Source organism: Passer montanus, unplaced genomic scaffold (assembly GCF_014805655.1).
Source record: "Passer montanus isolate IOZ18808 unplaced genomic scaffold, ASM1480565v1 scaffold16, whole genome shotgun sequence".
NCBI lineage: Eukaryota > Metazoa > Chordata > Aves > Passeriformes > Passeridae > Passer > Passer montanus.
The window spans coordinates 466,062-482,341 of NW_024363160.1; the positions used below are offsets into that span (position 1 = coordinate 466,062).

The 16,280-nt window shown below is 41.2% G+C and overlaps 1 protein-coding gene across 8 annotated transcripts in view; it reads left to right on the top strand.

The window, feature by feature from the left end:
* Positions 1-16,280, top strand: part of PAG1 (phosphoprotein membrane anchor with glycosphingolipid microdomains 1) — a 110,448-nt gene that overhangs the window by 47,212 nt on the left and 46,956 nt on the right. For 7 of the 8 annotated variants that reach the window (XM_039702977.1, XM_039702985.1, XM_039702978.1 and 4 more), the window contains one exon: positions 16,195-16,259. The gene's annotated coding sequence lies outside the window, so the exon portion shown is untranslated. Of the gene's footprint in view, positions 1-13,780; positions 14,332-16,194; positions 16,260-16,280 lie in introns of those variants that run through there. The other variant, XM_039702980.1, reaches the window with a different exon arrangement.

The following is a 16,280-nucleotide window of genomic DNA, read 5'->3' on the forward strand; positions in this document are numbered from 1 at the left end:
ATCAAGTTTCCATGGCTGAAGCAGATTTAATATGCATTTTTAGGAAAGTATTGGACAGATTTCAGTGTTGTTATTCCAAGAATTTTACTTGCTGATTTACTGTGCTTTGAGAGTAAGATTGTCTTTTGTGTCAGACGTGCAGCATGGCAAGCCAACAAACATGAGAATCAAGAGTGACTTGATGCTACAGACGAGAATGTGTGATTTTCTTTCTGTCATCTAGTTCTGTTTAATACCAACAGAAATGGCACATCTCCCACTTCCCTGTGAGTACAGCTTCTGCATTTCTGCAGAGCATCCAGAAAAGTTTGATCAGGGTTTTCCCCAAGGGGACAGAGGAAGCTGTGGCACTGCCCACTGTCCACCGCTTCTCTGAGAAAAAGCTGCTTCACAGTCCAAATGAGTGAGAGGATTTTATTTGTCATGGCTTAAAGACCTATCAGTGTGCTCAGGGACCATATATTTCACTCTATAATTTTCTACTTGATTATGCCTTAAAATTGCAGAGCAGTTGTATTATTTTTATATAGCAGTATCATGAGGGTTCAAGAAGACTTCTTAACTGGCATTGAACTTTAACCTGAACACTGAGATTCATGGGTTTATTCACTTACTATCTCTTGATAATCACTGATAATCACTCCCTGCCTTATCACTGTCTCTTCTTGAGGAAGGCAGAAAAAAATACAAACCAGTTTGTTCAAACTCATGAGATGAAGTGATGAAGGTCCTTATAGCCTTCTTATACAAAAGGAAGAAAACTGGACCAGAAGTTCACATCCTAATTATTGCTGCAGTTATAATATAGTGTGGGAACTATTCTGTTCTAGGCAATAAGGGAACACTTGCTCTTTCAGTCAGAGACCTTATTATTTTTGCATTATTACTATCAGCATCACAATTCTGCCAAATGAAAATACGTATCCAGACATTACATGGTCTTCTTGCTTTTCACAGTTCATTTTTTCTGTCTGTTGATGTGTGCAAGTTCTTTCACCATGATTTGAAACTTCTTAATGGTGTCAGCAAACAATTGTGTATTCCCACACTGTCAAACAAGAAATTTGTGGTTCTTCTTACCCTTGGGGGAGGCAAGGACCTAAGCAGATTACATTACAGAAGATTGATTTCTGTTCTTCAAGTAAAAAGCAAATCTATTTCTAATCTGGTTTGGGATGAGAATTCATAGTGACCATCTGTGTGAATATTTTATCCATAGTAATTTAATTTTTTTTAAAAAATCTGGCTCAAAATATCAATGCTTTTTTTTTGTCTTTTTTTTTTCTCTCCCTGAGTAAGCTTTCCTTGTCTGGCATCTCAGGGAAGAGCACCTGCTTCAAAGATGTCTTTGGAGTTTTTGAGTTCAAAGATGTCTTTGGAGATTCTCCTTAACTTTTCAACAAATATTTCCATCATGCTGCCTCATCACAGAGACAGTAAGAAGTCTCCAGCTGTTATGGGCAAGGTCTATAGTATAAACATTCATCTCACTTCATCAGAGATACAACCAAGCTTCACTGCTTAATATGAATGTCTTGTTCATCTTATTCCTTAAAAAAAATTAATTTGACATTGTGATTTGCATTAATAATTCACAATTTTGACAGAATCTTTTTACTAAAAATGAGCATGCCTCATATTTCAGCCTATTAAAAACAAAATTACAATGGATTTAGACAGAAGGTTAATAGTACTTGGGAAGTCCAGTCTGCACATGCATTTTTCCATTATGATTGACAACTTGTTTAGAAATTCTATGTTTGTAAGTTCCAGCCCAGATTTTCACTAGGTCTCAGTGAATATTTATTGGAATTCACAAATACTTCATAGTTTGGCTGCATTCTGTTCCCACAGGAACATTTTTCCACTGGACATCCAGATAGTTATTCTTTATTCACATAAATACTTCAAAAAATATTCAACATTCACATTCCATGAAATAGTGTACTTACATTCATGTAATATATCGACATTAATCTCAATACAAATGCAAAATGTTGATTGCTTGTGCTTGGATATTCTCACTGCAGCACTCTGTTGGGCTAAGGATGCTACTGGATATCGGAGAGGAACACTGTTCCCAAAACTCTTCGACCTGGTTCACTGCAAGAAAGCAATTAAAAGCCAACATGGAGATAAAAAATATCTTTCACAACTGTGACAGCACAACATGTGTTACTACTTTGTGTGAAAATGAGCAGAGACAATTTAAGCTCTGCATTTGGCCGATTAGTCTTATGGTGTCTTTTCTTTGACAACAAAGATGCCGTTGGCAAAACCCATCCAGAAAGGACAGAGTGGGTATTCCTGCAGAGACTGCCTAGTAGATGGGGATGCTTCTGGCATACAGATAGTTGTAGCAGATGTTTCCAATTAACTGTAATAATTCTGAAAAATAAATGAATTTTCTTCAGGATCTCCTTGATGAATATTGATGTGGTGGCAGTTTCCTCAGCCTGGAAGTGCTCACAGTAGCAGTGCTTGGGGTGGAAAGGATAAAAAAATGGAAAGGTGATGACTTGCCACAAAAGCTGAATATTCAGATCCTTGCACAGGGTAGAATTAGGAAAGGACTTTTGTCTTAGTTTCTCTCTATGTTCTGGCATTTCCCCTCCAGCAAGCCCTCCCAAGGCACTCAGCCCCCCAAGGCACGCCTGTCCATGGGGTCACACCCAAGGGGACATCCATTGCTACAGGACAGAGTGGATGGTTTTGTTAAGGCCCTAGGTGAGCTCAGTGCCAAAAGGATTTGTTCCTTGAGTGCTGGGATTTGTGAGGAGCACCATGCTGGTGGAGACATGTGAGCTCTTCAGGGACCCCGAGGCGCTCCAGTGGAGCTGCTTGGTTTGCTTGGAAACACTTTCCGTGATGTACAGAGAGCTGAACTTGGTGTGGCTGTGCTGTGGGATACCAGAGTGAGCATGGAGGTTTCTGGTACAGATTTTTTTCAGCACTTCAGGACTCTTGTTGTGTGCTGTCCACAAACAGATGGTGAGCTCTACTGTTTAATACAAAAAAAAAAAAAAAAAGGTAAAGAATATTTCACAACTTGCACAGAATTTAATATGGCTTTATTTCAGCTCATTTCTTCTTAAGTCCATTTTGCTTTGTTTTTTTCCCTCGTAGGTGTATTTGTTTTCATACCTGTAGTTAAGTCTAGTTTTAATTTGAACTTGATGATTTATATAGTTGTGGATTTTTTTTAATGTACCAGTATTTCTGCCAGTTCTTTTTGCTATTCTCTTCATAGCTTTGTTGCAAGACGTGCTCTTGCGGTGATTTCACATAATTCTTTCTACACTCCTAAACTCTTGTATTTATAATTTATCAGATTACATAGCAGATTCCACTTCTTGAGAGTGATGGCAAGCATTGCAAGTGTCATTTCTTTGCTTTTATTTTTGTTCCTTTCAAAAGCTAAAGCCACAAATCAGGTTATTTGAACGAGGCATGCTGTGTTATGTGTTAGCTCTCCGAAGCCTCCTCATGTGTAGCACTCCCAGAGTGTCCTGTTTGTGATGCCACGGAGTCAAGGTCTGGTTTGGAGTGGTGACCAAGCTAGCCATCAGGATCAAAACTTTCTGGCTGGTGTTGCTGCCCCAAATATATGCCTCTTAGCTGTAAAACTCACTGGGAATTAACCTTCTCCTTAATTCCTGTTTATTGCTCCTGCCCTTTTATGCAGCGAGGGTATTGGTGCGGTAGTAATGCAGACCCTTTGTGTGGGGTCCTGCCTGCTGCTGTCCTTTGACACGAGCCTTCAGTTACTCCATGCTGCTCCTTTTGGCTTCCAGAAGCTCAGCTTCACAGGCTGGAAAGGGTCTGTGTAGTGCTGCTTTAGGAAAAGCCCAACTGACTGTGTATAATCCTAAGCCACTTCATTTTCCAGTACTTAACATAATCTGCTTTCAGTAGAGAATTGCATGTTTAAGAGACAAAAACTTTAACACTATCAAGTAGTTCCTTGCAAGACCTTTTTTAAAGGGAATTGTTTGCAAAGCAAATTTCCTTGCCCATTGTCACCATTTGGGAGTGTCTCTAGTTTACTGCCAAGTCAAGAAAATGCAGGAGATGGGCTCTTAGCAGTGATAAGAATCCTTCCCCTCTCACATGTGTTGTTTTGTTTTCACACATTTATCCGCCCTTCAGACACTATTAGTGAGAAAATGAAATTATATGGAGGGGTAGGGCTGTTTCTTTTGTCTTTTTTATGTTAAGGCAAATTGAGGATAGGAGAATGATGCTGAGTCAAAATGATCATCTCTGTAAGTCTTTTAGGGCTAGGGCTAAAATAGGAATGAGATGTGACAAGAGGTCTTGAGCAAATGGAAATTGTAAAGCTGAAAACACAGATGTGAAAGACAAATGGTTCCTGTGAACTTCCATCTGTATTGAAAAAGACTATGTCAAGAGCAGGGTTTAAACTTTTTTGTCTGCATGCTTGCATGGGACAGAATGTATTTAAAATAATTCCTGTAAAGTTTCTTCCTCAGCAGGCGTGTCTGGAGAAATAAAGCACTGATGCAGCACTGCAGGCTCACAGTGGGTGAAGAGGAGTTGTTCCTGCACACAGGATCAGGTTCTGGCCTTTTCCACCTGCAGAAAGCCAGAGCCTTCCTAATGATTTCAACAGAGCAATTGCACAAAGACTTGTATAGGAAGAAATAGGATTGGAAGTGGCAAACATGATGGGAATACAGTCTTTCAGATTATTTGCTGTGATTTTTCACCTTTGTTTTAACCACTTCCTGGCTAGAGTGCTGCAAGAACAAAACCATGGTCTTCTAAACCAATTTTGTAGGCATTTTAAAAGATGCTCTTGCAGCATAGATGAAGCATTAATGTAGCAGTGCTTTGGTGTGCCTGGGGGATTTATGTTGTGTTGGTTCAGTGATGGATCAAGTAGGCAATATGAGTGCTGTGAGATGTACTGCTAATGCTGTTAGAGGAGAGGGGCTGGAGCAGCAGGCAGGGGCAGGACAGGGATGCAGCTGCAGCAAAGGGGTGGCTGAAGAACACAGAGCAGGATTCAGAGGAGATAGGTCACAGGTAACAGCAGACCTTGACTGGCCTTGTCTTTGTACCCATAAGCAGTGGTTTTGCACATAGTTTATAGTGGGTGGTAAATATGTACTTTGCCTGGAGGTGTGACTTCAGGCCCTTACCCTTTTATGCTCTCCCCTCTGTTAAATACTGTTATAAAACCCACAAACAGCATAGTGAGTGTTGTGTTTTTCTTTTTTTGCAAAGGATCTATTGGCCATTATTATTATATCAGTAAGGAGCGACATAAAATCCAAAGCATTTTATGTCTCCCGTGCTTGCTTGACAACATGAAATTTCTGCAAAGAGTGCCCCCTGTTTAACTGATCAAATATGTAAATGACTGCTTAACTTATTCACATTTTTGCATTAAGCTCTTCTTGTGTTTTATGAGCTTATGATCAAGCAAAATAAGTTTTATTTTATCAGGACTTGGAATTAATTGAAAGACTGAACTTAAAAAAAAAAACAACAACTAACCAAGCAGTAAAAGCTGCTTGATGGAGAGAGGCAAGGAGATTTTTCTGTGTACAAGACCTGTAATTTTTGAAAGTGTGTCTGCTAGCCCAGTTATATCTCTGTCCTAATAGGATTGCTTGGAGAATATCTGTATATATCTGGTATTTCACATTCTTAATGTCTGAGTTTTAGTTTTGAAGTGGTTGCTCATGTGAAATACCAGACATGTACACGTCAAATACCCTTATTTGAGTGTACTTTATTTGTGTAAAGTAAAACAGTGGAGAGATCCACATTAGTTAGGATTATTGGCTGAGATGCTTCTCATGTCAGGAAGTACTGATTTGTTTCCCAGGGCATGCTCTCCAGGCTGATGTTCTTAGGAGATTTGTCCAAGCAAAGATATTCAGGCTTCGACTCATGGTGAATTCTGGTATCTAATGCAGAAAGGATGCTAACAGCCACCCAAAAACTGGATTTTAAAAATGATGGAAAAATAGAATGAATGTTTTGTCTTTCTCTTCCTCAATTATTAAAAGCAAGGGTGGGGAGGGTACAATTACCATTTGTTGAACATTATTCCTGAAACACTTCAGAGGGCGTGAGGCTTTCCTAAACATTCTGCATGATGAATTTGTTTCTTCTGCCCCACTGAATTCAAATGAAGTGCTTCTCCTTCTTGCAGTGTGTGAGGCACCCTCATCTTGTCCCTGCCTGGAATGCGAGCAGTGCTTTGCTGCCCGGATTCCCACGGCAGCAGCAAGCAATCCTGTCTGCAGTTAAGATGCTCTCCATCACCACGGGACTGTCACTGTGTCTCAGAGGCAGCACTCAGGGTCCCAGTGGGGAAGCTCACAGCTGGCTGCAGCTGCTCCCATGCTTTCTTCATGGAGCAAGGAATGTACATGAAAAAGGAGAAAATCTGTAATGAAATCCATTAACAACTGTTAGGAAGGAAGGAAGCTCGTGCAGATGAATTTTAGCGGAACAAAAGCTTTTTATACAAAGCCACCTTATGTGTTGCAATAACTGATGGCTATGCCACAGGGTGACCCCTCTTCCCAAGGCCTTGCTGGATGGCAGGGTGGAGGTGGGGACCCCCAGACTTCCTCCTGCTCTGACCCAGCACAGAGCACCCCAGGAGCACTTGCTGGCTGTGGCTGAGGTGCTGGCAGGAGCACTGCCCTGGCTGCCAGGCCACTGCTTTCTCCACAGTCAAAGAAAGAGATCTCTGTGAAAAGAAGGCTCACAGTATGGGGGGGTGGGATGTATGCACTGGACTTGGGGAGAAGCACATGGGGGCTTCTTTTCTTGTTCATCTCCCCTCAGGCTTAGCAGAAAATATTTTTCTCACATCCCTAGCTGTCCATCTGGCTGCTTTGGTGTGGGAGAAAACACATGCTGAAGCCCATACAATTTGCATGGATTTCATGCAAATATCAAAGCAGAATTTCAGGAGTTGGTTAAGTGTGTGGTTTTTTTTTTCTAAAAGGCTAATGTAATCTTCTGTGGTGTGTGATTACATCTTCTGGCAAAGCTTGCTTGATTAAGCAAATCCCATTTCTGAGATTAGAGTTTTATGCTAGCATCTCTCCCAGTTCAATGAGTTGGCATAGGAAATTCTGTTTACTGTCTTCTCCAGTGCATTTGGTCCAGTGTGGAGTCTGCAGGTGGTGAATATGCACACTAACACTCTGGCTGTCTCAGCCACTCATGTAAATGAAGAAGTCACATTCAAGGAGTTTAAAAAAAAAAATCTTATAATCCACAAGTTACTTCAGGTTTCCTTTAAACATCATATTCAATTCTTGCTGGCAGAATGATTTTAAAGGTCATTTTCAAAAGAGAGAGAGACATACAAATGTTCTGGGGAGTCCTCCTTGTTGGGACACTGGTCAGAGCAGTGATGCTCTGCACTTTCCATCCACCATTCCACTGCACATGTCACCTCCCGTGCCCAGGAGGAGGGTGGTAGGTGGTGGCACCCAAAAGACAGCAATCTGCAAAACTCACCTGCTGAAATGGAAGGGAAGGCTGGCCAGTGGTGCTCTGCCTCAGCTCCTTCCTTTTGGCAGCTCCTGCTTTATTGAGCCATGCTCCTGTAGAGCCTTGATGTTCCGGGGTCAAGTCTCCCTTGCAGGTGGCTTTTGTGTGCCAAAAGCTGGTGAGCAGGGGCATGGCAAAGGCTGGGCCTCTGCTAGCTGGAATGTATTCTCCATGCCCAAGATAGCTTTCATTATGTTGATATTAGTTATTTAAAAAAACTGAAGCCAATCAGCTTCTGTCACAGCCTTGCTGTGTGACCAGGGCAAAGCCTTTATTAGCAGATACTTGAGAGCTTTTGTGGAACTCCCCTGGTGGACAGACACCTCTGACTTACTGGGCCACTTCACTCCCAGCAGTGATTGTTTAAAGTGTATTTTAAAGTCAGGGCAGGGCTCAGTTTCTCAGCACCCTTGCGTAAGGCTCACTTTATAAGACACTTGAAAGATTTGCTCTTTAAAATTCCTTTTTAATTAGTCTTTAAATTCTTTCAGTTCAATCTTGTGAACCAAGCTTGGGTGAGGCTTTCAGGTATGTGTCAATCCATCCATGACAGGTACCTCCAAGGGAGAACAAAGTATTGAAGGACAATATTAGGTACAAAATCAGGTCTGATCTCTCATAGGTAGAGTCCAGTCAAAAAGCATAAAATCCCCACAACAACAATAGCAGAAAGAAGGTGGAAACACCATCTCTTACTGATCTGTTGTTCACCTGGTTCAAAAGCTGTTTGAGTCTGAGGGGTCAGCAGATCCTTTAGGATTTTTTTTCCTTTTATACCAAAAACATAGATCAGTTTTTGGGCAACGTTGACAGATTTCAGTCTAATGTCACATGAAGCAGGTGCAGGGGCAGCCAGCTCTGTGTTCTGTCCTGCAGGTCCTTAGGAGGACAGCACAAAGAGCTTTAGTTGCATTAAGAAATGTTTGATGTAATTAACCAGCTTTTTGTTTGGATTGGGTCTAAGGTTGTCCATCTTGTTTTTCCTGATTTTTAAACCAGTTTTCACTCTGAAAGATGTAGTGATAATCAAAGAGAGCAAGAATAGTTAGCTGACAGTCTACATCCCATCCTGTTTTTCCTGAAATTAAACTTTGAGTATTAACAGTATCTCAATTCACTGTAGTTAAACAAAGGTTTCTAAGAGTGGGGGGATTTGTTTGTTTGTTTGTTTGTTTTTGTGGTTTTGCGGTGGGTTTTTTTTTTGTTTTTGTATGTTCCTTCTTTTATGAATAAATAATTGCCATGGACACTTTTGTCCCTGATGCAATACTTAAATGTGCTTCCAGAGTTTCTATGTGGCAGTGGCTGTGGCAAGAGGACTTGTATAGTTTGTGAAAATGCTTGCACAGAGAAAATCACATCTTAATAATTACTTTTCATGTAATGCAATTACCTGAGCACAAACAGTTTTATCTGGTATGCTTTTGCTGAATAGGATGCCAACACTCATGGCACAAAAACAGGGATAATTCAAACAGGTCTGAAGGGATCAGGACTCAGGAATGCAAGGCAGCCATTGGAGGTGAGATGCAGAGCAGTCATGGGTGGTGATGAAGTAGTGGCAAAGCTTCTCCGTATCACAGCCTGTCAACAAATGACAGGAGGGTGACATTTTTGTCTCTTGCACTTGTAATCTCAAAGTGAAACCCTCGTCAATAGATAAATTTCTTCTTGTGGCTGTTTTCCTGATTAAAGTGGTGTCACTTCCATTTCCAGAACCTCTGCTCACTAGTATCTTATAATCTGAACAATTATTTTGAGTGTACTCTTATCATATTTTATATTAAAACATAGATATATATTCCCTTGTGCATTTGAGTTAGCAATTTGATTTAGATAATCAGATCTTGTCCATATATTCAAATAATTAATGAGATTTTCTCCTGGTTTCCTGGTTAGGTATGACAATATAGGATAATGGATTTGCACAATTTTTTAGCCAAATCTGAAAACATTTGGATGTCTTGAGTCAGAAAGATCTTTGAACTGAAATTTAATTAAGGAGTGGAAAATAGGAAGAGTGGGTGGATGCAGGAGAGGATTAAACAAACAAAAAAGTCTCTGTTTCTTCAAGATTTTGGTCCTGTTAAATGGTGTAAAAAACTCTTGTCATAGAATAGTTGGGTCTTATAAATGGCATAAATTTGAAAATTAGGAAGAGTGGAAAATGAAAACTTAGTAATTTGATTCCTTTCTTCATTTTTAACAAAAATGAGCAAGCTGCAGGGGAGAATAAAAGACAGCTGAAGTTGAAGGAAGCACATTTGTAACCATCTATGTCCTAATGAGTAACATTAGGAAGCCATCTGTAAGAATTTAGTCTTGACTATAATACTTTTGGTCTTGTCTGAGGGAAGCAAGTCCAAATCTATCGAGTACATGGTGAAAAAAGTTGGAAATCCTGGTTACTACAAATGGAAACCAAAGAGCCATGCTTAAATGCTTTCACCTCAGATGAGATGAAAGTTTCAGTTCCAGTATCAGTGCTTATCAGATAGATGAGAAATAAATTTGTAGATTACATCAGTTATTCTTAAACACTTTACTGGATGTGCAGTAGCTCATAAGTACTGTAATGTTGCAAACCAGCTTTCATAAGAAAAATTATTTAAGAAAATTATTTGCATTCTTTTAGTACAAAATGTTAGACATTATTATATTGGTTGATGTCAGTTCTCTGTAAGGCTTTGACTTGACATCTCTGAGAAGGGGCTTTGGCCACATGCAAGTTATGCCAAGCTAAGAATCCACGTGGCCAGAGTTAGTCAAGAGTTAAAAAGCTTTTAACAGAGAACAGACTGTAGACCCAAATGATCTGTGCCCAAGTAAGATAATTCAGTTTGATCAATAGCTCAAAATGAAATACAGACCTTTTAGCAGTGGGGGCAGTGTGCTGTGTATTTGTCTTCAGCATATGTAGGAGATTTGCACTTCCCAGCTCTGCCAGGCTCCCAGCCAGAGGCAGAGGTGATGCTGGATTTGTAATTTTGTGTAATTTTGTGTGTGGTCTCCCATAGATGGAGAGAACCTGGTATGATGCAACTTTTGTTCCAGACAAGTAGAAGGACCTGATGAAGTGCAGGTACCAATGCCATGTAACACTGCAAATAAAACTGTCACAAATGTTATGCTCTTGGAAAGAAGTGACAAGTTTGACTGGGAAAACTAATTGAGGCAAGTCTAGAATAAGCAGTGTTATCAAGTTGGTTTTCATCAACAGCTAATCCAAATTTAACTAAGATCTCTCGGGTTCAGACTTCATTATCACCTAATGCAGGCTGAACACATCTATCTCTCTTTGGAGATTTGATATAACACCTATTTAGAGAAGTAATTTACAAGTGTTAGTCTTATCTGTATGGCCAGAGATGTTCATAATTTGTTTAAAGGTGTTTGCTTTGTATTTGTAAAGATTAAATTTGCTGTCAGGGTATTAGAGTGGCAGTGACTGAGTCTTGGCATAAGTCTTTGGAGAAAGAATCTCTTGGCCTTGTGTTTTCAGAAAACTGAATGTTGAGTCCCTCGTTCTCTTAGTTGTAGATGCAAAGTGGCAGTCTGAACATGTGTGTGTTTTAAAATCCTGTAAGCAAACCAGATTTTTCAGAATAGCATCATACTAAGAAATCTCATAGTTTTTCTACATCTCCAAAGACACATATGGCACCTTCCTGTCCCTGCCAGAGGATGTGTGCAGTGCTCCTTCCTCTTGCATGATTCTCAGAAAACTTTTATTCTGTGCTTCCTAATCTGTCCCTCCATTGAATGACAGAAATCTTCTGCCACCTAGGCTGCCCTAAGTAAATCCTTGTGTTTTATACACCTTGAGAGCTAAACAGGTGTGAGATAGAGGTGAGGGCTGTCTCAGATTGATGGTGTACATCCAAAGATACTGCAAGTTAATGGAATTTTGGGGAAATTACACCAGTGAAAGTGAGGTCTTCTTCTGTACTTCTACAATATTTGTGAGAATAGTCTGAAAGTTATTCAGGGGCCCTGACAAATAATATCTGGATCTTTACTTGCCATAGATGTGGGGGAAAAAGACAGCAAGGTCTTTAAAAAATGAAAATTAATTAGGATCACAAAGATTCAGAAAGAGAAGTATCTCCAAAGGAAAAAAAAAATCAATAAACTATGTCATATAAACAACTTACATGTAAGTGATAAATCTCTCAGCATCTGTTGACCAGTGTAAAGAGTGAGTTTTGACTTTCACATTGGAGTTTATGTACACTAAGTACATGAACTCTAAAGGTACAACTTGTTAGAGATTAAGTGAGATGGCACAGGCAGGCTCCTCCACTCCAGACTGAAGATTTCCAAGAGAAATAACCATCTTTAGTGTTCTTAACTACCTCTGAGCCAAAATACACCATTTTTAGGCACCTATTTATGTTATGTTGTGGTTTCTAAGTGTTGTGCAGTAAAAGACAAAAGTGATACGAGAAGAGTAACATTGAAGACCACTGATTTATGTGGACTGGAAACTTAGGAAAAGCAGAAAAAAGAGAAGCAGGAAAAGGAGAAGAAATAAAGCTGGCCTGTTGCTCTTGGTTATACTCGACCTGTTTTAGTTGAAGTAGTTCTGCTTGCCTCTGGCCACAAGCATTTCCTACTGTATTTTACCACTAGATCTTGAGTGGTTTTTGTAGGCTGACCCTGCACAGTTCTCTTTTCAGACATCTTTTTGACTCTGAATAACCACCTTGGCACTGGTTTTTAAAGTTTTGAGATTACTTACACAATTCTACAAAAAGAGATTCATACTGTGAAAATGCCCCTGGAACCTACTCTGAAATATGTTCTAGATGTTTACAGTGTTCAAAGAACATCTGATTTCATTTATTGCCATGGAGCTGTGGGGCTCTGCTGAAGTAAAGCACTCTTGAACCTTCTTAAGTCCATTTGACAAGATGGTTAAGACAAATTTTATCTTATTAATAGATAAAAGGAAAATCCTTAAGAATTATTATTAAATAATTAAATTATAAAATTAGAAGAGATGATTGCTCATTCACAGCTGTCCTGTATCAGCTTAATTTTGAGTGCAAGATGCAGAGTTTGACAGGTCTGTTTCTATCCAGACACTGAACTGAGCACTGCTGTTCTGTTCTCCTGAAAATTATTTTGGAGTTTAGCTTCAGTAAAATGCTTTGAAATAACATATTTTTTTAAAGTGCTTATAAATTCCCTCTAGAAGTCACCCTCTTACTTTGCTGTCTCATGTTACAAACTTGAATGTATTAATTTGGAAGATGCTTATCTTTGATTGTTCATTACTCAAGATAACCCTTGGCAGAGTCCCCAAAAATACCAGAGCAAGAAAGAGGCCTGAGAGGTGGGGCAGCAGGATGGCTGCCTAGCCCTGATGATCATCTCAAGGCTGATCTTGTAGGACTGGCTAAAAGGGTGAGATAGAGCCCCTGGGAGATTGCCAGCAAGTCACCAATTAATACTAATTGCATGGGAAAATACTGTAAGGGTGGTTCATCAGGGACTGAATGAGTTCATAGCTGTGCTGCACCCAAGGGCTGTGTGTCTCCTGGTATTTACTTCAAGAAGAAAACACAGTGTTGCTTGCTGCTTTATTCACTTGCAATGTTTTTAGATCTAAACTACAATTAGTGTGGAGGAGCGTGAAACATCTCACATCTATCATAGAGCTTGGCTTGTGAATATTTGAGTTAAACTGTAATATTCTAATTGGTTTCAGCAGGAATCATCACTGTCTTAGCTTGAGCCAGACATTGCTTCTCATTTTCTCATAGGAAGGAAAACAAAGCTGCAGTTGCATGAACTATATGCACATGATAGTCCTTTCAAAACAAGAAAACTATGGACATCTGACTTTAAAAGGGTTTTTGGCTTTGCCTCTCTGATTTCCAAGGAAAGCTTTGTAGAAAACTGAGATTTAAGCTGCCGCTGTCTCCTCCTCTGCCTAGTGACAGCTGTAAACATCTGCTGAGGATGTCATTTATTGTCTCATCCTCTGGCTGCTCATGAGGATCGTGAAGCGTTGTGGCTCTTTGAAAATTAAACTGGTGATGCAGTGGGGCAGGAGCGAGCAGCCAGCGTGCTCAGAGGCTCTGCAGTGTGTGTGTGTCCGTGCTGTCCCGGGATCGCTCCCGGCGGAGCGGCGCTTTCCCGGCCGCTGTGGGCAGGCGGGCGGCAGCAGCCGGGCTGGGAAGGGCGCCTTGCTCCGCCAGGGCGCTGCGATTTCGCCTCCTCGTCCTCCTCCCGAAAAGGCAGACAAGGCTTCCAAGTCCTAAATTGCATTTTGTCTAACTCCTCCCCTGTTCTGGCTGCTTGCTCATGCAACCACCCACGGATCCGAAACAAAAATGTGTGAAGCGAGGCAGGGAGTGCTCTTGGCAGCGCGGATTCCATCTCCTCTCTGGGTGCCCGTCGTGCCCTGACGCTGTCTCGCTCCTGGACACAGCGGAGCTTTGGCTAGCCAGAAACACACCAGCGTTTCTCTCCGTTCCTTCTCATCGCCCTGTGCTCCCAGGAGAAGCAGCAGCAGGGAGAGGTCGGTGGATGAGCGCGCCTTTGTGGCAGCGCTGGCCGGGCGGGCTGGCGGAGGCGGCGTTGCTGGCAGGCCGTGCCCCTTGGCGGCGGCGGGATCCGCGCCCTGCCTGCGGAATCGGGGAGCGGGGACGGGCCGAGCGCTCCGAGAGCTCCATTGATGCCCGCAGGGAGTTTCAGAGCGCTGCTCAAACAGCTTCTGGTGTCTTCTGCACAATGCAAAGAGGGTCTAGGATGAGGAGTCCTTGTTAATCAAAGGTAATATTTTTATCTTTAGAGTAGCATAAGTTAGTGGTCATTGCTGCTGTTCGGTTGTTTATTAAAATAAGAGCGATAGTGAGGAAAGTTATGAAGTCTGCAGGAGAATAAAGCTCCATGGGAGCATCGTGCTGAGGGTTATTGAAGTTCGGCTGTTCCCCTTTATGTGGGCTTAGTTTGTGTTACCAGTAATAAGAAAATCTGTATGGGTTCCCATCAGAGGAAGAAACTACTATTTTGTTTCCTTCTCCATCTTACATTTTAAGCCAAAAGTTACTATTTATATGCAATATTAAATTAATTCTGCTAATGGAAATACACTGATGTATAGGCAAGGTAAATACTTCTTATTACCAGAGACAGTTCCTCACGCCTCAGGGTACTCCCTGGAGTACAATGCGTCCTGTACAGTGGTAAAAATATTAACATTTGTTGTACATACCTCAGCAGAAAGAAAAATCATTGTTGCATTTATTTTTCCAGCCACCTTGCAATAAGTATGATTACACAGACAGTGCCAAACAGATTTTTCATTGTTGTGCCAGTGTTTCTCATGTGCTCTTAGTACTTCAATCCTATTTTAGTGGTTTACACTGCTATTTGGGGATGATAACAAGTATGGTCTTAAAAGCACAAACCTTGTGGCTGTTGCTTATTTTTTGTGCCCAGGCTGACATGCTTTTTGGGCTGAATGGGCTCAGCTGCATTGAAGACCCCCCCAACTCTAAATCTAGAGCTCTTAATAACACAAGTGTTGTTTGACCCCAACTCTAAATCTGGAGCTCTTAATAACACAAGTGTTGTTTGAAATGTTTTTTTTCCTAAGAAGAGGTTAAAATGAGGAGAGTGTGGTTTGTGTTCTGAAGAACCTGACTCGGTTCTGCCAGTGCAGCACCATTTGTTCTGTGTAATTTGGGAGAACACAGCTTGTACCTCCTGTTTGCCTGATGGCACATAGCAGCCCCAGAGGACACACGCTGCTTTTGTGCTTGTGCTCAGTTTTAATCTTTAGGGAGCAACTGTTTCAAAGAATAAACACATTGCCTTGTAGGAGAAACTCCAGAAAACATCCTGCTAGTGACAGCGGCAGCCGCTGCCCATCATCCCAGACGTTCCTCTGCCAAAAACGGCAGGGCTTTGTGAGCTGGCCTGCCAAAGGCTGGGAGCTGCAAACTCTGTATTCCCGAGGATGCCCAAAGGAAATCAGGTTTCAAAGAGCTGAATTAAAACTGAGGCTGCTAGCTGCTGCTTCAAAATGCAGAATCTGTGTTTGTCCTGGCCCCCTCAGCCCAGGGATTTCTGGCATCCCCTTTCTGCAGGAAAGTGTCCTGCTCACTAATCCCTACACACCCCTCAGGCTGCTTGGTGGCGGGGCTGGTTGGGCACCAGGCAGGCAGGTAATGAGCCTGCTCACTCCCTCCATGCAGGCTTTTAGGTTAAATCAAAATTGGTTGTTTATTATTTTGAATACACTGCCTTATACTGTTGTAAAGCCTGTTACTTTTCTTCTACTGATTGGTTTTAACTAGCAAACAAAGTTTTATTTGCTGTTAGTTTAAAACAGTGGAGTAAATACACATCCCCCACAAAATAATTCCACAAAATAATATTTGTTTGCTAGATATTGCATCCCTCACTTATACAGAGGCTTTCATAACCCATTTCCTTCAGAGTATATGACACTAAGTGGGCAGGGTCAATTTAAAATAAGTAAAAGCTTCGTAAGCATTTGCTTAGGAAGTCAACTTCAGTCTATTGTATATGTTTCTGTAAACAAAAAGATGCAGCAGAGTTTGGGATGGCTATAAGCACAGGCAGGGGTTTTGAGATAATGTCTTAACCAGTGTTCCATCGGTTTTTCAGCCCAGAAGCTTTTGCTTCCTCACTGGGAGAGCCTGTATGAAGACCTGTGTGGATGATGTTGTAAGGTAAGGGATACACCTTAAATG